The sequence below is a fragment of the Tamandua tetradactyla genome, chromosome 2 (genome assembly GCF_023851605.1).
Source record: "Tamandua tetradactyla isolate mTamTet1 chromosome 2, mTamTet1.pri, whole genome shotgun sequence".
NCBI classification, from domain to species: Eukaryota; Metazoa; Chordata; class Mammalia; order Pilosa; family Myrmecophagidae; genus Tamandua; species Tamandua tetradactyla.
Window position 1 is genome coordinate 119,119,597 of NC_135328.1, and position 22,509 is coordinate 119,142,105.

General features: G+C 40.0%; 1 pseudogene; it reads right to left on the reverse strand.

Moving 5' to 3' along the window:
• The window catches only part of LOC143657185 (26S proteasome non-ATPase regulatory subunit 6 pseudogene), a 30,723-nt pseudogene extending 19,781 nt beyond the window's left edge, over positions 1 to 10,942 (reverse strand).
• Between the last annotated feature and the right edge of the window lie 11,567 nt (positions 10,943 to 22,509).

Consider the following 22,509-nt stretch of genomic DNA (forward strand, 5'->3'; position numbering starts at 1 on the left):
AGAAATAAGCATTTATTTTGTTTTTCCTATGTTAGTTGTATCTCAAGATAACAAAAACTGATGATGGGAAGTTTCATTTTATAGATGTATTCCAGTGAATAGATGAAGACTAATAGAAGATGAGAGTACCAGTATTTTTCAGTTTTTAGTGAATTAATCAATCTAGGTGATCACCATCATTAACTACTAACACACACACACACACACACACACACACACACACACACACACAACAGCTAGATATCATGTACCAACTGAGGAAAGAATTCAGCATCACCTATCAGGTAGTCTTGCTAAAAATATTTGAACTTGACCAAGAATCTAGATTTACTGTAAGTTCACAGAAATGTGTTAAATGACATACTAAAGATATAATCAGAAAATCTAGCCCTGTGGGAAACAACCACTTGGTTTTTTAACAAAAAATTGCAAGGAAACTGTCTAAAAAGCTGAAAAAGTGATCAGACTTCGTCTAGAGATATGAATGAAGCTGAACTGGATAGGACTAAGGTAAATCAGAATACTGGGTAAAGGATGCTATGGCCCATATTTTTAAACTTCAACCTCTGTGTGAGACCAAAGGGGAGATGTTTATTTGGTGCAAAATTTATACTGTGGGTAGCACATTATCTAATTTAACTTGTATGGTCAAATTAGATAATTTGACCACTATAATTGCATGGAATCTTGAATTGGGTGTGAGATCTTGGTGGTTTGTTCAGGTCAGTGTGATGCCCTGATATATCCCAGAGTAATTTGGGCAGCAAATAAAAAAGAATTTGCAAAGTCCCCTTGGGAGAGTGGGAAGAAAGGAGGAAATATTAAACTTTCTCATTTGAGGAATTCCTGATATTCTCGCAAGAAGTGGGGACAACCAATTTAATAGACTGAGCCTTCAATCTTGGGTTTCGCCCTTATGAAGCTTATTTCTGCAAAGGAGAGGCTAAGTCTAACTGATACTCAGGCCTAAGAGTCACCTCCGCAGAACATCTTTTGTTGCTCAGATGTGGGCTTTCTCTCTAAGCAAACTTGTCAGGTAAACTCACTGCCCTCTCCCCACCATGTGGGACATGACTCCCAAGGGTGTAAATTTCTCTGGCAATGTGGGATAGGACTCCCAGGGATGAGCCCAGGACCTGTCATCATTTAAATGAGCAGGCTTTCCTGACCAAAAGGGGGAAGAGAGAAATGAGATAAACGAAATTCTCAGTGGCTGAGAGATTTCAGAGTCAGGAGTTATCCTTGAGGTAATTCTTATGCATTATACAGATATTCCTTTTTAATTTATTGTGTATTGGAGTGGGTGAGGGAAGTACCTGAAACTGCTGAACTGTGTTCCAGTAGCCTTGTTCTTGAAGACAATTGTGTAACTATGTAGCTTTTACAATGTGATCATGTGATTATGAAACCCTTGTGTCTGATGTTCCTTTTATCTAGGGTATAGACAGGATGAGTTAAAAAATATAAGGCTAAAAAAATAAATTATAAGGGCAGACAAAGGATAGAAATTGGGTAAATTGAAATACTGTGGGTCAACGAGAGGGAGGGTTAAGGCAGATGGGATGTGTGTGTTCTGTTTTTTTCTTTTTATTTCTTTTCCTGGAGTGATGCAAATGTTCTAAAATGATCATGGTGAAGAATACATAACTATGTGATGATATTGTGAGTCACTGATTTTATAATATGGCTGGATATTTATCAATGTGTGGATATTTATCAATGAAAATATTTTTAAAAATTGCAAGGAAGAAAGAAAAAGAGGGGCAGAGGGACAGAAAATTATAGATCAAAGAGACTTTAGAGACATATCAACCAATAAGAATATATGGACCTTTTTTGGATTCTGATTCAAGAAAGATAGTGAAAAAGAAAATATTTAAGGCAATCAGGAAACTGTGAACTCTGGCTGTGTAATTGATGATATTCAGGCATAAGGTATGATAACATCTTAATTATGTTTTACAGTCTTTATCTTTTAGTGATAGATTCTGAAGTATGTATGTAGAATGTCTGAAACTTGCCTTAAAATAATCTGGGTGTGGGAAGTGGGTGGTATTATAAATAAGAAAAGACTGGCCATGAGGTTTTTTTTTCAGCATGGGCAGGCACCGGGAATGGAACGCAGGTCTCCAGTACGGCAGGCAAGAATTCTGCCACTGAGCCACTGTCACACCACCCTGGCCATGAGTTTTTAATTGTTGAGGCTGGGTGATATAATGGGGGCTTATCATACTCTCCTCTTTAATTTGAAGTATGCTTGACGTTTTCTCTATTAGTTAAAATACTTATATACAAGGACAGCATTAAGAAGATGAGGGCAATAATAAGGCTCCAGTGGAAACAAATGAAGAATAAACCTGTTACAAGAAGAAAAAATATGAGCTAGAAAGTGAAGTGCAGAATAATTGACAGCCAATTTAGATTTCAGCCATGTTTGACCACTTTCCTTTTTTCTGTAGTCTGGTTCTTCATATCCTCAAGAGAACCTTCTTTTCTATTTGAGCTAGTTGTTCTCCATTTGACCACACAAATTCCATTCTCTGTCCTTCTTTGCCCTTCTCTGGGTTCCAGAAGGCTACCCCTAGGGACTGAGTCACCCACTCTCCTGTATAGACTGGATCTGGTTGGGTCTAGACACTGGAGTGTGGGAGGAGAGAGGGGTCAGGGTATTTCTTTCATGAATTTCTTTCTACTCGGTTACTGCGGTTTTGACAGTAGCTGTGGCTGTTTCCTTCCGCAGCTATAGTTCCTGCAGACTGGGCCGTCCTGGCTCTGCTCTCACTGGGCTCTAACACTCTTCCCCCTCCTTGTCCACTTCAGCCCTAGGGATAGTCATGGCTTTCCCCACCTGCAAGTTCTGGGTGCCTCCATATCCCCTGCTCGCTCTTTTCACTCCGCCCATGTCTCTTGTCCATTAGCGCCTTTTCGTGGGAAACATCTGAGCCTAATTTTATTTCCTGCCACAACCTGAAAAAACAAATCCTTTGTTATATTGTATGTTCGACACTAAAATTCTCTTCCTTACTGTATTTTACACTACTAAAAATTGGGGCAGAATTAATTAAGGCAACAAATATTTACTGAACACCTACTATATGCCAGGAAATGTGCACTTATCTGCTTGTACAATGGTGAATGAGACAAATAAGGTTTCTGCTCTCAAGGGACTTACAGTGTACTGAGGAAGTAAGACAATGTAACAGGATCCTCTCAGTTGCAAGTGATAGAAAGGCTGAACCCCAAATCACCTGTTTGGAAGCTACCTTAGGTTTAAGCAAAAAGGGAAATTTACAGGCTTATTAAAGAAAAGAAAGTCCAAAAATAGTGCTTGGTTTCCATTAAGTTTTATGTAAGACCTTGTGATGGTTTGAAACTATTATATACCACAGAGAAGATTGTGTTCTTAAATTTAATCCATCCAGTGGGTGTATTTATTTAATAACACATGTATTTCCAATTAATATACTTATATTTTCAACCAAATAATATGTTATATCCACTGTGCTGGTTTGAAAAGATTGTGCGCCCTAGAAAAGGCATGTTTTAATCCCTATTGAATAATGTAGGTTGAAATCTTTTGATTAGATTATCTCCATGGAGATTTGACATGCCCAATTATGATAATAATAATAATAACTGTTAATTAGAGGGAGATATGACTCCACCCATTCCAGGTGGGTCTTGATTAGTTTACTGGAATCCTTTAAAAGATGAAACATTTTGGCAAGAGCCAGAGAGCCACAAGAACCACAGAGCTCACACAGTCAGAGACCTTTGGAGATGAAGAAGGAATATGTCCCTGGGGGACATTCACGAAACAAGAAGTCAGGAGAGAAAGCTAGCAGATGTCACCATGCTCACCACATGCCTTTCCACTTGAGAAACCCTGAACTTCATCTGCCTTTCTTAAGTGAAGGTAACCTCTTGTTGGTGCCTTAATTCGGACATTTTTATAGACTTGCTTTAATAGGGACATTTTCATGGCCTTTGAACTGTAAACTTGCAACATAATAAATTCCCTCTTTTAAAAGCCATTTCATTTCTGGTAGATCGCATTCTGGTAGCTAGCAAACTAAAACATCCACATAAAAACTTTGAAGAAAATAAGATACCCATTATGAAAACTGCTAACTCTTATCACATTGTTTTGGCATGGTTTAATTACCTATTTATCTTCCTCCTTGTCTTAGTTTGCTAGTCGGATAAGAGAAATTCTACACCGGTTGACTTAGCAATCGGAATTTTTAATTTTCTCCTATGATTTTGGAGATTAGAAATCCAAAATCAGGATATTGTAAGACCATGATTTCTCTCCAAATCCTGTAGCATTCTGGTGCTGGCCTGCTGTAATCCTTGGAGCTACTCGGCTTGCATCTCTGCCTCCCATCATATGGTGACATTCGTGATGTTCCGCTTGTGTCAGCTCTTCCGATTTCCACAACTTCCAGTGTCTTGCTACATGGTGTTCTCTCTGACGGATGGCTTCTGGTTTCTTCTCAGATTTCTAGTAAAATGCATTTGATTCAGTTGGTCACACCTCAACTAAAAACAGCATCTTCAAAATAATCAATCTACAAATAAATTCATGTCCAAAGGGACCCAGATTAAGAACATCTTCTTTCCGAAGAGGTATATAATTCTATCAACCACACCCACTAAACATGACTTTGCTGATGGTGAGAACTCTATCTTATTCATGTTTTTTATCTTTATCTCCTTAGAGTTTATTTAGGAACATCATTTTAACTTTGTATCCTGAAGGCTGAGTTAGGACAGTTCCTAGCACCTAAAGGCGTCTGAGACCGGAAAGAGAGAGTGGGGGCAGAGGGACGGAAGGAAGGCTACAAGTAGGATCTTAAGATGTGACCCACCACATTCAGGATGGGTCTTAATCCTCTTACTGGAGTCTTTCATGAGAGATATTCAGAGAAAAAAGCCAGAGAAGCTGAGAGAGGACACACAGAAAACAGAGAGAAACCACAGAAACATAGAGGAAGCCATTGAAGCCAGAAGCTGGAAACAACAAAACCTGGGAGAGAAGGAAGACACCAGCAGACATCACCATGTGACAGAGATGCTGAGGATTACCTGGTAGCTGGTCTTTGCAGACAAAGCATCATCTACTGATGCCTTGATTTGAACATTTTCACAGCCTCAGAACTCTAAGCTGTAAATTAATAAATCCCCATTGTAAAAACCAACACATTTCTGGTATATTACATTTTGACAACTTTAGCAAACTAAAATAGACCACACAGTGTCTCCAAAACCCAATTACTTTTCCTTCTTCACCTCTGCTTGGCTAACACTGTGCTGTCCCACCCAAAACACTGGCCCTCCCTTCTGCAGAGCAGAAGTGCTGACCCCTGCACAGCTTCTCATTGGCTTATTGTGAGACCAGGAGATTGATTGCTCTGATGAGCAGGGCCAGTGGGTTATTAGTTGGGAGATGGAGTCTCCATGTGATATAGTTGGACTGAGTATGGAGGAGGGAGTTTTCCCAGAGGAAAACTGGGATACTGTTTCCATAAGAAAGACGCTCCCCAAGCTACAGATATTCTTAAACAAATAATAACAATAATGCAAGCTGATAAATAAAATAAAGATGATCAATATTGTTGTGCAAGAAGATTGCAAGAGGTGCCTATTATAGCAAGGCCTCTCTTAGCAAGTCTACATCTGCTGCTTTGGTGCCATGCAGCAACATGGCCTACCTCTGATTCCAGCTGCAGCTCTAGGGGTCAGCTCCCCTGCAGTGGACAACATCCCACTTCTAATTTTGTCTCAGAGCTTTCTAATTGTGTCTGAGAGCCTTGGGAACTCAATTTGCTCTCACAAGAAAAACTGAAGTGTGCACCTGCATAATCCTTAACCAAAAGAGGACAGAAGTTGGTGGATAAATGCCCAGGCTCAGGTCTTTTCAGAGGGACAACTTTGTAGCATATTCCATGTGGTTCACTAGCCTGTCCCCAGGCGGAAGGAGCCTCAGTTGCCCACACAGGTAACCACCCAATACGTGGGTCCTTTATTGGATTTTCCTCCTTCCCTGACTCACCTCTAGACTCTCTCACTACTCTTTCCAGGAATCCCTTCTCAAGTCCTTATCTCAATTTCTACTGACCAAATATCTGCTGACCAAGGCTGTTTTTCTTTCTCTTGACCAAACTGCCAGCCTTACTCCTCTTACCCTGCCCTTCCCTCCTCCCATCCTGACTACCTTGAAATCAATCTCAAAGGAGTGAGACTGAAGAGAAAAACAACTTGGACTGCAGGGAGTTAAAAAAAAAAAAAGGAAAAAGGACAAGCTCAGACCCGAACTATTCTAAATACAATCTTGGCCCGACCCCTTCCCACCTCTTCCCTCTGTCTCTTGCCCTGACCTCAGGTTACCCACGTGCTTGAGAGGCTCCTAACTGGGTAGTTCCGTATCTCCCTCCTTCTCTTTCCAGCCCTTCTGGACTCCAGGTGGCTTCATTACTGCCCAGGAAAATGTTCTGAATCAAGCAGTCCCAATCACAACCTCTGTAAACCAGCTCTATGGGACCAAACCATCCTAATTGCAACACTCACCTGCCCCAGTGATCAACCCCCCACCCCCCACTTACTGTCTTCACGCTTTTCTTCCAACCCACTACAAGTCTTAAAACATCGACTGTCATTTGTTTCCACGGAGTTGAATTCTACTCTCTCCCTTGCTCTTTTTTTTTAACGCAATTTTATTGAGATGTATATTCACATACCATATATACATCCAAATTGTTCAATCAGTGGTTCACAGTATCATCAATAGCTGTCCGTGTGTCATCACGATTGATTTTTGAACATTTTCATTACTCCAAAAAATAATAATAAAAGTGAAGACACCCAAAACATTCCATACCCCTTTCCCCCCAATATTTATTCATTTATTGTCTCTTTTTTTTTCTTACTTATCTGTCTATATACTGGAAAAAGGAAGTGTCAGTTGCAAGGTTTTCACAATCACATGGTCACACATTAAAAGCTATATAGTTATTCAGTCATCTTCAAGAATCAAGGCTATTGAATTACAATTTAATAGTTTCAGGTATTTCCTCCTAACTACTCCAATGCACCAAAAACTGAAAGGGGTTATTTACATATTGCATAAGAATAACCTTTAGAATGACCTTGTGGCTCTATTTGAAATCTCTCAGCCACTGAAACTTTATTTTGTTTCATTTCTCTTACTCATTTTGGTCAAGAAGGCTTTCTCAATCCCATAATGCTGGGTCAAGACTCATCCCTGGAAGTCATGTCACACATGGGGGGAGGGCAGTGGGTCACCTACCGAGTTGGCTTAGAGAGAGAGGCCACATTTGAGGAACAAAAGAGGTCCTTTGGTCTCTCCTCTGCTTTTGCAGCCCCTGAACAAACTCAGCCTTGCCTGTTTTACATTGTTTGGGGCAGTTTTTCTTTGACACTACCTAGGAGATATCAAACCGAAATGGAGCTCAGACCTGCAGGCTGAGAAGGAGCCAGCCATGCAGAGGGCAAGGGGAAGAGCGCCCTTTTTAAAAGGAGAGTAGAAATTTTTGATCAAACAGGAAAAATAAATTATATCAATTTCATGCTACAGGGGAGAGCTATAAAAGGTAAAATGATAAAGTGCATTTAGTGAAGGTAAAACTCAAAATTGCTCCTATGCTTTTACGTTAATAAACATTCTTACAATTGTATATTAACAAATATAGTTCATTGCATTAATCAATATAATGTAATATTATAATGACTAGATTTTAATAGCCTTGTTCCCAGCCATGCACTGCAAATTTTTTGAAAGCAGGAACTGCTTGGAACTGATACTTGTAAATTCAATTCAATTCAATTCAGCAAATGTACAACTGAATGCATACTATAATTGAAGGCACTTTGCTAAGTGCTGTAATACAAATCTTCCTTGCTCAAGAAACCTTCAGAGTGTAGTGGAGGGAGTAGACATATGTAAATGGCTAGCGCTGACTTACCAAAGGAACTCTAGAATTACAGATATAGTACTAGGTACCCTGCAACCACTGAGTAAATAAAGGTCATTCACTGATTTGGCATTTTCTGAGCATATACATCATATCATTTTTGTGTGTGTGCACGCGTGTGTGTGTGTGTGTGTGTGTGTACTATATTATCATTGTTGCTATTGTTACTATTACTCAGGTGCCAAAAAATATTAGCATGTCTCCAAAGGCCAACTCTTCTTACAACTACCTGCATGTTCTCTAACGCTGCGGTACACACTTTCCTGCCTTTCTGAGACTCCCCAAAGAACTCTTCCCCTCCCCCATTGGTCTTTTTCATGGCCTCCCATACGTATTTCCTCAGGGTAATGGAGCCTCTCCCTCTGGAAAATTTAAATGATACTTTCTACAGATTTGCAGAATGTTAGTTCTGAAAGAAATATTAATATCTCCCAGCCTTTTTCATAGAAATTGGTATTTGGACGGCATACCAGTAAAAATAGATAGGGAGATTTGTGGCAGGATGTGGTATGCCTGGGAGCTCCAGTCCTCCAGAAGTCAGAGGGGGCCAATATTTCTGAATGGCTGTGGCCAGGAGTAAGACAATGTTAGCAACTTTTCCTGCCCAGATACTGACAGTCAGAATGGACCCTGGACCTGGGCTTGGCTATACAGTTGCAACCAGTTGACTACCAGTTTGCTCTAGGCTGTTCTTGTTCCCTTAGTGTTTCTTGGCACACCTGTTTGGAAATACTGTCTTAGAGATTGCTTAGCCCAGCCCTACAGTTTTCAAAAGACAAAACCACAGCACAAATACTTATCCAAGGACACATACTGAATCTGGGTTTCCTTCTCATGCCAACAGGGTCCTTTTACAATGCTTAGTCCAGAGTTCCCAATCTCCTGTTCCTTTGTTCATATTGTGCCTTCTGTCTAGAAAACCCACCATTCTATATTTCACTCCCCCTTCAAGGTCCCCTCTTGGTAAACTTCTATTCATTCTGCAAAGCCCAATTAGTTTATTAATTTGTCTAACCTTCCCTAATCATCTTGGGCAAATAATCACTCCCTCCTCTTTTACCCATTCTCTCCTTTTTCACCATTGTTTTTAAAATCTCCTTTAATAAGATGTAACTAGCATTCAATGAAATGTGCCAATTTTAAGTCTATAGCTCAACAAGTTTTGACAGATGTATACACCTGTATAACTGCCACCACAATCAATATATAGAATATTTTTATCTCTCCAAAACGTTCCATTACACCCTTTTACAGATAACTAACCCCTTCCCAAACCCTAGCCCTAGGCAAATATAGATCTGATTTCTGCCACCATAGATTGGATTTGTGTTTTCAAGAATTTCATATCAATGAAATCAGACAATATGTTCTGCTTTGTGTCTGGCTTCTTTTGCTTTGCATGATGTTTTTGACATTTGTTGATGCTGTTGTGTGTATCAGTAGCTTGCTTCTTTTGTGGCTAATATTCTGTTGTATGAATAGATCACCACTTGTTTAACCATTCACTGTTGATGGACGTTTAGGCTGTTGCCAGTTTCTTTTTGGCTATCATGATGAAGCTGCTATGTACCATCACAGTGTTTTGCATTGATTTGTATTTTAGCACTTTTCATGTCAACTGTAATTATGATTTATCTGTGATTGAAGAGAACTAAAACTAGAACCCTAGGTTTCTGATTCTAAGATAATGCATACAAATTGCTCAGCACAACTATGGCAATTGCTTAATATACAAAGCTATTATTGTTATAGTTCTTTTTAGCTGTGTGACCATGTGTTAAGTTACCTAACCTGAGTCTCGGTTTCTTCATCTGTAAAATGAACGATTCCCAGGATCTCACCCACCATGCTGGTACCCACTGTGAAAGTTATCCAGCAATCATGTGGGGGGATGTTCTCCCAGGGGCCAATTAAATCATGGTGGATAGCGGTGACTTGAGACTTTTTGGGAGTGATATTGCTAAACCATTTCAGGGCAAGGAGAGCTTTAGGAGGAGGGCTGCTGAAGACTAGATTGTGTCTGTGAAATAAAAAAATACAATAAAGAGGCAGTGGGACGCTGAGGAGAGATGGGTGTGTGTGGGGGGAGCAGCAGGAATAATAATGGAGAGTTACATGCAGAAATACAGATGTGGGACAGAACATTCATTAAATTTCACAGAGTGTATCTAGGATAGACTTAGGTGCTGAAGTAAGTAAATCATGATGATTCTCCCCAAATAATTTTGATTTAGAGCTAAGGATACCCTGCCAAGCTCAAGATTGCACAAGCCTTTTCCCACAGCCCTCTGCTAATTGAATTAACCCCCTTCTTGGCAATAAGGGAGTCTTCCGAAGAGCTGACGGGAAGGACTGATTTCACACATTTCATAATTTGGCTTTCCAGTTGCTTTAGGCTGCATGCCTAGGCTCAAATTTTTCTTTCTTTTAGCTATTCTCTCTTTTCATTTTCCTGTAATGGTTAGTAATACCTGATTCCATTACATGCTGGAGGCCCTCCAAGAATAGTCTGTTGACTGATACTATGATTGCTGCTAATTCATACCAAAAAGGGCTCTGTACCAGGCTGGTACATTTTTATAGCGTCCTCTTATATTTTGCAGTTCCAACTTCAATGCCAGTGGGATTTAAAACACTTGAGGTGGAAAGAGAGCATTGCCTTCAGTTTTCCAGAATCATGTATGTGCTAGAACCAAAGCCAACAACAGAAAAAAAGCACAGTCACAGAATGAAAGTTTGTCCTCCCCTCCCTCTCTGTCCTTTACTTCCAATGAGTCTACTCACTTTGAAAGCTTGCTCTGCCTCCTTTGCCTGGTGCCTGTACTTCCAAATTCTGAACTTTCTTTGCAATCCCCAATGATAATCTCTCTTTTGTGGCCCATTTCCTTTTCATTAAATTCATAAATATCTAAAAAGTGCATTTCTGACTGCTGAGGTATCTCTATCATAGGTTAAATATTTCATAGCTATAAAGTTCCTTTGGAGAATAGTAATTTACCCCGAATGAGTGACTCCTAGCTGAGAATTTCAGATAATTTGACACCTCTGCAGTGGCTCTATTTTGGGATGTTATTTTAGGTTTTCTTTTTTTTTACATGGGCAGGCACCGGGAATCGAACCCGGGTCCTCGGGCATGGCAGGCAAGCACCTGCTGAGCCACCGTGGCCTGCCCGTTAGGTTTTCTTTACATCACACCAATCACTGATGCTAGCTGGCATTCCCTAGCAGAATGAATAGAAATATTTTACAGTGTCTGTGACTTTGCACAAGATTGTCAGTGATTTTACTTGATTATATGAAAACTGAACAGGAGCTACTTTAACTACCATAGAAATCAGAGCTGGTTATCCAGGTCTCTGGTGTGAAACTAGAACATGTAAATAATAAACAGTAAAATTGGATTAAGCCAATGATTTGTTCAGGCTCAATTCGTTCAGAGTCATGTAAACACAGCATTTATTAAAAATGGCCCATCTAGCTTCCAGAAACAAACCGGAGCATGACTCATAAGGGAGGAAAAGAAATGTGAGATATGAAATCATCATCAGGCTAAAGAGATGTCTATAGCTTGTCAGAATTCACTACTGTCAATGAATAGTGGGATTTTCAGAACTTGATTGTCCTCTGAACAAAACCAGTAAGGATCAACACATGGCAAATATAGTTACATTTACAGAAACCATCCGTTTTGGTTTGCTAAAGCTGCCGGAATGCAATATACCAGAAACGGGTTATTTTTTTCAAAGGGGATTTATTAGGTTACAAATGTATAGTTCTAAGGCCATAAAATGTCCAAACTAAGGCATCAGCAAGAGGATACTTTCACTGAAGAAAGGCTGATGGCATCCAGGGTGAGTCTGCTGGCCCTTCTCTTCTGGGTTGGTTTCAAAATGTCTCTCTCGGTTCTTATGGGCCCGCCTGGCTTCTTCTGGAGCATTTGTCTTTCTTAGCTTCTCTTAAAGGATGCCAGCAAGCAGATCAAGACTCACCTTGAATGGATGCGGTCACATCTCCATGGAAACAACCCAATCAAAAGGTCCCACCTAACAATAGGTCTGCCCCACAAGATTGGATTAAAAGAACATGGATCTTTATGGGTATATAATAGTTTTAAACCAGCACGCCATCCAGAGATAGTTTGTAAATATATAACTGCTAGAGACTCAGGAAATCCCTAACTTCTATCATCGTATATCATCAAGACAGGAATACCACCAAAGAAAGCTATAGCCTAATAACTATCATAACTCAAATGCATGAATGAATAAAGAAACATTAGGTTGTGTTCTGCATGGAGCACAAATAAAGTAAGAATTAATGGGTTTTTTTTCTGGCAGTGCTATGCTGGAGCTGGCAAGTGCTGGCTTCATAAGAACTGACTGTTAAATAATCAGGAATTTTGCATTCTGTTGTTAAATTGTATTGGTAGCTTAAAATTGGAGCTAGATGGGAGTGTTTACACCACCAAAATTGATAATTGCTACAGGTCAGGGCTTTCTTGTTTGATTGTGGATTGTTGATGTGGTTCTGTTCTCAGAGAGCTGGTTTACCAGCCCATCACTGGTGAAGGCAGAGAGATTTTATCTGTCAGGAAAGCATATTCCCATCTCTCAGAGAGGTGTGTGCTTTTATGGGATGGGAAAGACTCATCAGCATTGCCCAGAACCTGGATTTAATATTCCTCCAATTCCCTTTGCTTCAGGTCAATGCTCACCATGCAGCCTTGTGCTGATTCACTGGGTAGCAGTAGATGAACTGGCATCTGGGGGAAGGGAGGAATAAGGCACATGAGGCTGAGCAGGTCTTTCATTAATATTCAAACAGAACAGCTTCATTTTCTCAAACCAAACCAAACCAAACCAACACACAAATAAAACAGTTTCAGAAGAAAGCATACTACTGCTGAAAAACTTCTGAAAATAGTAGGTCAGAGCTCTTTGTTCCCCAGAAAATCACATCCTTTAGTGTTAACAAATTATTATTGTGGGCATAATTTAGCCACTTGTGAGTTTAGCTAACATCAATTAGTTTCCTATAATTTATATATATATATAAAATTGGATGTACTGATGGATAAAGTCAACTTCTTGAATAACCATTTTGAAGATGAGTCCCATCAGTGAAGATCTGCTCCTCTGGGATTTTTACCTGAGTAGCAGCCATCCATCCTCTCTGACAGTACTTTCTTTGATTCGATGATTGCAAAACTTTCTCTTTGCTATAAGGAAGCTGGAAAATAAGTTAGTCAGGTGATCTGGCCCCAAGTTATGGGAAGTTCATGGCTTTTAAAATGGCTCCTCTTCTAATTACAAATGTGACCTTATGTTCCTTTTAAAAATTTAGAAGATTAGAACATTAGAAAATGTAAAACTAGAAAAGCTAAAATTAGAAAATAAAAATCACTTACCCACAGTTGCTATTATTTTTGGTGTATATTCTATTTATACAAACACACATACACATGATTTTTTTCCATGTATTTTTTCCATAATTTTTTTGAGTAACTAATGCCAACCGGCTGGGTCTTCCCTCAGTTTCCTCATCTGTAATACATGGATATGGGTTGATCTATACTAGAAAGGGCTCTTCTCTCTACAAAATTCTATACAAAAGGCAATGTAAAAACTCCAACTAAAAAAAAATCAAGTTGTTCTTTTAGTAGATACTACAAACACATGGTATAATCTAAAGGAACAATATGGTATTCAACAAAAAAAAAAACAGTCTCGCTTCCACTTCCATCCCATCCCTACCAGTTCTTCTCAAAGGCAACCATTGTATCAGTTTCTTATTTATTTTTCAGTTATTCTGTGCATATAAAAGGATATTATAGCTTTTTGGCATAGCTAAAATATAAATGAAGAACATTCTCAGAACGAAACTCTTGACATTCCAGAAAATTCAACATTACACTGAAGGGATGCACAGTTATTGTGAAGGGTCCATTTACCAAATGAACAGAAAAGCTGCTAATTTTGAGTGGGAACCTGAACAAGAAAAGGCTTCGTGACAGGTCTAGGCTGCTGTGCAAACTGCTCTTGACACTTGAGCCATATAATCCAGCAAATCCAATGGTGCTAGAAGTGTTAGTGGAAAATAGAGATGCTGTCTATAGCCTTTGGCAGGCCCCTATAGGAGAATCACAATGCAGACCCTTAATATTTTGAGCAAAGCCTTCCCATCCTCAGCAGATAACTACTCTCCTTTAAAAAAACAGCTTTTGGCCCACTACTGGGAGTAGAGACTGAACACTTAACTATGGGCCACCACATTACCATGAGACCTGAGTTGCCTATCATGACTTGGGTGTTGCCTGACCCACTAAGTCATCAAGTTGGGCATGCAAAGCAGCACTCCATCATAAAATGGAAGTGGTATGAGACAGGGCTTGAGCAGGTCCTGAAGGCACAAATAACTTACATGAGGATGTGGCCCAAATGCCCAAGGCCCCCACTCCTACCACATTACCTTCTTTTTCCCAGCCCACAGCTATGGCCTCTTGGGGAGTTACTTAAAATCAATTGACTGAGGGAGAAAACATGAACCTGGTTTATAGAAGGTTCTGAATGATATGTAGGTACCACCTGAAAGTGGACAACCATAGCACTATACAGCCCTTTCTGGGACATCCCTGAAATCCTCCTAGTGGGTGGAACTGTTTTTTTTTTAAATACCTAAAAACACCAAACAAATGCAAACATTGTTTTGATCATTTCGTTCTACATATATAATCAGTAATTCACACTATCATCACATAGTTGCATATTCATCATTATGATCATTTCTTTGAACATTTGCATCAATTCAGAAAAAAATAAAACAAAAGCAGAAAAAATTTATACATGCCATATCCCTTACCCCTCCCTTTCATTGATCACCAGCATTTCAAACTAAATTTATTTTAACATTTGTTCTCCCTATTATTTATTTTTATTCCATATGTTCTACTTGTCTGTTGACAAGGTAGATAAAAGGAGCATCAGACACAAGGTTTTCACAATCACACAGTCACATTTTGAAAGCTGTATCATTATACAATCATCATCAAGAAACATGGCTACTGGAACACAGCTCTACATTTTCAGGCAGTTCCCTCCAGCCTCTCCATCACATCTTGAATAACAAGGTGATATCTACTTAATGCGTAAGAATAACCTCCAGGATAACCTCTTAACTCTGCTTGGAATCTCTCAGCCATTGACACTTTGTCTCATTTCACTCTTCCCCCTTTTGGTGGAGAAGGTTTTCTCAATCCTTTGATGCTGAGTCTCAGCTCATTCTAGGGTTTTTCTCAATCCCTTGATGATGAGTCTCAGCTCATTCTAGGATTTTTGTCCCACATTGCTAGGAAGGTCCACACCCCTGGGAGTCATGTCCCACATACACAGGGGGAGGGTGGTGAGTTTGCTTGTGGTGGGTAGAACTTTGATGCAATGCACCTGGTTCTTCATTTTGCTTGGAAGGAGAAAGGACCAGAGGTGTGTCTATACACTGCTTCCAAAAAATTACAGAAGAGGTGTGTCATGGTTAGGGACAGGTGTCAACTTGGCCAAGTTGTGGTACCTGTTCATCTGATTGGGCAAGCGCTGGCCTGTCTGTTGCAATGAGGACATTTCATAGGATTAGGTCATGATCACGTCAGCTATATCCACAGCTGATTCCATTTGTAATCAGCCAAAGGGGAGTGTCTTCTGCAATTAGTGATGCTAAATCCAATCATGGGAAGCCTTTTAAGGAGGACTCAGAGGAGACAGGTTCCATTCCTGCTTTGGCTGGTGAGCCTCTCCTGTGGAGTTCGTCCAGGCCATCCATTGGAGTCATCGGCTTCGCAGCCTGCCCTGTGGATTTTGGACTCTGCGTTCCTACGGTCACGTGAGACACTTTCATAAATTTTATATTTGCAAGTGTTCCCTGTTGGTTCTGTTTCTCTAGAGAACCCTAACTAATACAAGGTGTTTTAGTTTTCTAGGCTGTTCCAAGCAAATGCCAGGAAATGGGTTGGCTTAAACAATAGGAATTTATTAGCTTACAGTTTTGAGGCAAGGAGAATGTCCAAATTAGGGTATCATAAAAGCGATGCTTTCTTCCCAAAGAGTGGCTGCCAGTGATCCATGGCTCCTTTGCCACATGGCAAGGCATATGGCAGCATCTGCTGTTCTCACTCTTCTTTTCTGGGTCTTGCTGCTTTTGGTTTTTTTGCTTCCATGGCTTTCTCTCTTTTTGCCTGAATTACATTCCATTTATAAGGTGGGACACTCCTTAACTGAAATAACCTCAACAATGGGTTTACATCCACAGAAATGGACAAGATTTAAGAACTTGTTTTTCTGGGGCACATATAGCTTCAAACTACCACACTCTACCCTTTTTGGATCCCCCAAAGACATGTTTTTTTCCATATGCAAAATACATTCATTCCATCACAATTTCCCAAAAGCCTTAAATCATTTCAGAAACAATGCTCAGTACAAAATCTTATCAAAAACGATTATAGGTGTGGTCCGTCCTGGGGTACAGTTCCCTTCCCATCTGTGGGCCTGTGAGGCATAAAGAACAAGTTATCTGCTTTGGATATATAATGGAGAGACTAGCATAGGATAATATTTCATTCATTTATTCCAGAATGAAGAAACTGGAAAGGAAACAGGGGCCATGATTCCCAAACTCTGCAGGGCATACTCCATTATATTTCAAGGTCTGAGAGTCATTTCTACAAGGATGTTTTGTCCTCCTGGCCTGATGGAGAGGCAGCCCCTGTCCCTTCCAAGCATTTGTGTAGCAGCCATAATCTTCCCAAACACTGGGGTGAAGGCTCCACCCTCTCCAAGCACTGGGATGATGGCCAGACTCTCTACAATTCCTGGGGCACAGGCTCAACCCTCTCAGAATACTGGGGTGGTGGCCAGACTCTCCACAGTCCCTGGGGAATAAGCTTCACCCTCTGAGAAAAGTGGAGTAGTAGCATTGTTTTTGAATAAGGGGTGGAAGGAACCCTCTCTCAAAATATCAGGGCACACTCACCCTTTCCACAAACATTGGTGGGCTGTTGCTTCCTGTTTGAACGGAGCTCGAAGGATATTAAGGAATGATGAGAAAGAAAGGAAGAAGGAGAGAAAGAAAGACACAGACAGGCTCAGGGGGTCTGAAGCTTGAGTTTACTTTAGACACACTTCAGACAACTTTATTCTCAACCAGATCCTAGTTATATACCACAGGATGTCAATAGATATGCAGGCATTTCCTGAGGGAGCAAGATTCTTATCTCAGGGTTCTTCATACTTAACATAACCATTTGGGGTAAACATTCTCTTCCTCCCAGACTTCTCTACATAACAATCTCCACAGTTTACTGCCACCATCCTGAGGCCAGCAGCTTGCAACAAATTCTGTAGGTCTTGCTTTAAACTCTTGGCTTCTACAGTGGGCCTGCTTTCTTGGTTTGAGAAAACAACTTTGGTTCAGACCTTCAGCTTCCATGGTTCTGCCCTGGAAGTGATGTTTCCTTCAGTCTGTCCTTTTTCTGTCTCTTTTAGTCCTGTCTGGAAGTGGTTCTGCTCCTACAGATCTTGTAAAAATACTGTCAGTTGTGCATATAGTACAAAAGGGTCCAAACCATCTGACAGTAGGATTTCCACAGATCCTCTTGGATAGCTACAGCTCTGATTCTGACTTACACTGAAATGGCTGACTGGTTCCATAATCAGTCAAACTTTCACACAGAGCATTATTCTCTGGGAACTCACTTTCCAGAAACTCAGAATTTTCTAAATCATCAGTTTTCTGTATCTCTGTGTCCAGGAGTTCAATTCTGAGTCTGTCCTTTTCTTCTCACATTTTACTATCAGCTGCAAGGAGAAACCAGGCTGCATTTTCCATACTTAGCCTAGAAATCTCCTCAGCTAAATAGCCAAGCTTACTGCTGTCAAGTTCTGTCTTCCATCTGACATCAGAACTTAATTTTTGTCAATTTCTCTGCCACTTTGCAACAAGGATCACCTTTTCTCAAGTTTCCAATGATACAGCCATCATTTTCTTCTAAGGCCTCATAAGGAGTATCTTTGGCATCCATATTTCTACCAACAGTCTCTTCAAATCAATCTAGGTCTTTTATATCAAGCATTACACAATTCTTCCAGCTTCTAACCATTATCCAAGTCCAAAGCTGTATCCACATTTTTGGTATTTGCAATAGCAGAATCCCAGTCTGCTGGTACCAAAATCTGTTGTGGTTTCCTAGGCTTTCTAAGCAAATTCCAGGAAATGGGTTCATTTAAACAGTGAGAGTTTATTAGCTTGCAGTTTAGAGGCCAGGAATATGTTCAAATTAAGGCATCATCAAGGTGTTTTTCTTTCCCAAAGACTGGCTGCTGCTTATCTTTGGCTCCTCTGCCACATGGCAAGGCATAAGTTGGCATCTCCCTTCTTTTCTGGGTTCATTGCTTTCAGTTTCTTGCTTCCATGGATTTCTCTCTCTCTGTCTGAATTTCATTCTGTTTATAAAGGACTCTAGAAATAGGAATAAGACCCATCCTGATTAAACTGGGACATACCTTATTATGTTAATATTAATATTATTAATATTTCCTATTAAACAAATAGGAAAAAATTTTAAAAAGTAACCTCATCAAAAGGCCCCACTTACAACAGGCTTATACCCACAGGAATGGATAAGATTTAAGAATATGTTTTTATAGAGTACATGCCCTTCAAACCAACCGCAGGAGGGAACTCTCTAATCTGTTCTACAAGGCCAACATCACCATCATACCAGAGCCAAAAAAAGATACCACAAAAAAATAAAATTACAGACCACATCTTTTATGGATACAGATGCAAAAATTCTCAGCAAAATACTAGCAAATTGAATCAAGCAGCACATTAAAAGAATTATATACCACATTCAAGTGAGATTTATCCCAGGTATTGTAGGGTGGTTCTACATAAAGGTCAGTCAATATAATACACCATATTAACACAATGTAGGGGAAAAAACCCACATGATCATTGCAACTGATGCAGCAAAGGCATGCGATGAACTCTTGAACTGCTTCTTTTTTAAAAAAATATTTTATTGGGAAATATTCATACATATACAGTCCACACATGGTATACAATCAATGGCTCATAATATCATCACATAGTTGTGTATTCATCACCATGATCATTTTTAGAACATCTGCATCAACCTAGAAAAAAAAGAAAAAAGAAGAAAACTCATACATCCCATGACCCTAACCCCTCCCTCTCATTGACCACCAGTATTTCAATCTACCCAACTTTTTACTCTTTATCCCCCTATTATTTAATTTGTATCCTTATTGTTTTCTTTTTACATCTGTTCATAACTTAGATAAAAGGAGCATCAGACACAAGGTTTTCACAATCACATAGTCACATTGTGAAAGCTATATAGTTATACAATCATCTTCAAGAATCAAGGCTACTGGAACACAGCTCTAGTTTCACGTACTTCCCTCTAGTCACTCCAATACACCATAACCTAAAAAGGGATATATACATATATATATATAATGTGTAAGAACAATCTCCAGGATAACCTCTTGACTCTGAAATCTCTCAGCCACTGAAACTTTATTTTGTCTCATTTCTCTCTTCACACTTTTGGTCAAGAAGGCTTTCTCAATTCCATAATGTCGGGTCCTGGCAAATTCCAGGATTTCTGTCCCCAAATGTCAGGGAGATTTACACCCCTGGGAATCATCTCTCATATGGGGGCGGGGGTGGGCAGTGAGTTTACCTGCAGAGCTGGCTTAGAGAGAGAGGCCACATCTGAACAACAAAAGAAGTTCTCCGGGGGTGACTCTCAGGCATATGTGCCAGTTTGAAGATACTATGTATCCCAGAAAAGCCATGTTTCAATCCTGATCCAACATTGTGGGGGCAACCATTTTTTTTATACTCATTTGTTAAATCTTATCTTTTCTGTTATAATCCTCTTTCTCTTTAAAAAACTTATATACATAAAAGCAACAAATTTCAAAATACATCACCACAATTAGTTGGAGAAGATTTTAGAGGATGGTATAGGTTATGATTCCATAATTTTAGACTTTTATTTCTAGCTTCTCTAAGGTACTGGAGACCAAAAGAAATATCAGTATAAGGATTCAGCAACTCATATTCATTCGTCAAACCTGATCTTCTGTGTATAACTCCACCATCTCCTTTGATCTTTCTCCCATTCTTTAGGGCTATCTGGGCTATGCCCACTCCAACTTTTTCATGTTGGAAGGGGCTGCTGATAATATGGGATGGGGGATGGAAATGGTGATGTACTGGAGGGGCTGGCCCCTCTAGGTTTCAAGACTTATCTGGTCCAGGGACACATCTGGAGGTTGTAGTTTCTGGAAAGTTACCCTAGGGCATGCAACCTTTTTAGAATCTTATATAATTCCCTAGGTATTCTTTAGCATTGGCAGGAATGGTTTGGTTTGGGGGTTGGCAGGTTATGATAGGTAGCAATGTCTAATTGAAGCATGTGTATCCTCTTGACTCTATTTGAACTCTCTCAGCCACTGATACCTTATTTGTTACACTTCTTTTACCCCTTTTGGTCAGGATGGCATGGTTGATCCCATGGTGCCAGAGCCAGGCTCATCCCTAGGAGTCATCTCTCACACCACCAGGGAGACTTTCACCCTGGATATCATGTCCCATGTAGGGGAGAAGGACAATGGTTTCACTTGCAGAGTTGGGCTTAGAGTGAGAAAGGCCACATATGAGTAAAAAAAGACATCCTCCAGAGGTGACTTTTAGGCATATTTATAGGTAGCCTAAGCTTCTTTGCTGCATAAGCTTCACAAATGCAAGCCTCAAGATCAAGGGCTTGGCCTATTGATTTGGATGTCCCTAATGTTTTACACAGTATGAGGGTCTCCCCTGTGGCAAAGTTTAATAGCTTCCCATTTTTCCTCCCATCCCTCAAGGGACTTGGCCAGTACTTTTTGATTATCTGTTTAATCTCTGGACTGTATCCAGACATTACATTAAGCTACACAGATTAAAGGTTCTCCTTCTTATCCTGGGCTCCCTGTGTTTCAATTGTTTAAATGTGCTATCCAGTCAGGTTGAGTTAGATAATGTGCTACAGAAAACCTAGGTTCTGAACATAATAAAACTATCTTCTTTTGGTTTCAAAGAATAGGTGAAATTCTAAGATACAATGTCTTCCTTACCCCTGTATTCAGAATTACCTGAATCCTGACCTGATCAGCTTCATTCTTATCTCTAAATACCAGGCTATACATATATAAAACAGCCCACTGAAATCAAGAAATAACAGTTACCACTCTGGATGGATATGTGACTGGTATAAGGGCTTACAATGTAGGCCCATGCTTCCTTATAAGTGTTTTCTAAATGAGATCATCTTTTGTTTCTGGCTTATTTTGCCTCATCAAATGTCCCACAGGTTCACTCACAACATTGGATGTCTCACAACTGCATTCCTTTTTATAGCAGCAATGTGTTTGATCATAGATTTACATCATCATTCGCCAATCTACTTCTCAGTCAGTGCATCTTTCAGCCAGTTCCATCTACTGGGCCTCATTCATAATGTCCAAAGTAAACAGTCCATCAGCACTCTCAATTTTAGATAATTTCATTATCCTAAGAGAAAGATAGCCAATAAACACAACTTCCCCAAATAGGAAATCCAAACCTTATCCTAACTTTTGTCTCTCCCCCAATCATGCAATCCTAGTATTGCTGCAGAACTATTGGTGTTTTCCTGTTAAACATAGCCCATAGCATGCAATAGCATTTTCCCCCCCGTACCCCCAAATTATACACTCTTTGTACAGAGCCATTTCTTTCAATCCTGATTCAATATTGTAGGGTAGAAACTTTTGATTAGATTATCTCCATGGAGATGTGACACACACCCACAAGTGGGTGTGACCTTTGATTAGATGGAGAAGTGACTCCACCCATTCCAGGTGGGTCTTGATAAATTTATTGGAATCATTTAAAAGAAGAAACGTTTTGTAGAGATTTAGAAATGAGATAAACAACAGAGGTGACAGAAATATGACAGCAGGGCTGACATAGATTCCCACACTTAGAGGACAGAGACATGGACACCTGGAGATCCTTGGAGTCCAGCAGACATTGCCATAGAGATGTTAAGCAAGAAGCAAGCCAGAATCTGGAGAGAACCAAGAGAAGCCAAAAAAAGAAATCCACCCTCAGAGAAAGAAAGTGAGGAACCCCCAGGGGAACAGAGGCTGAAACCAATGGAGCCTAGGGGCAAGAGACCAGTAGACACCAGCCACATCAGCTGGGTAGCTGATGGAGGTGTTCCTGACCCATTGGCCTTCCTTGAATTAAGGTATCTTTCCTTGCATGCCTTAGTTTGGACTTTTTTTATAGGCGTCAAACTGTAAACTTGTAATTTATTAAATTCCCTTCATAAAAGCTGTCCCAATTCTGGTATACTGGTATATTGCATTCTGGCAGCTTACAAACTAATACAGCCACTGAACCTTATTTT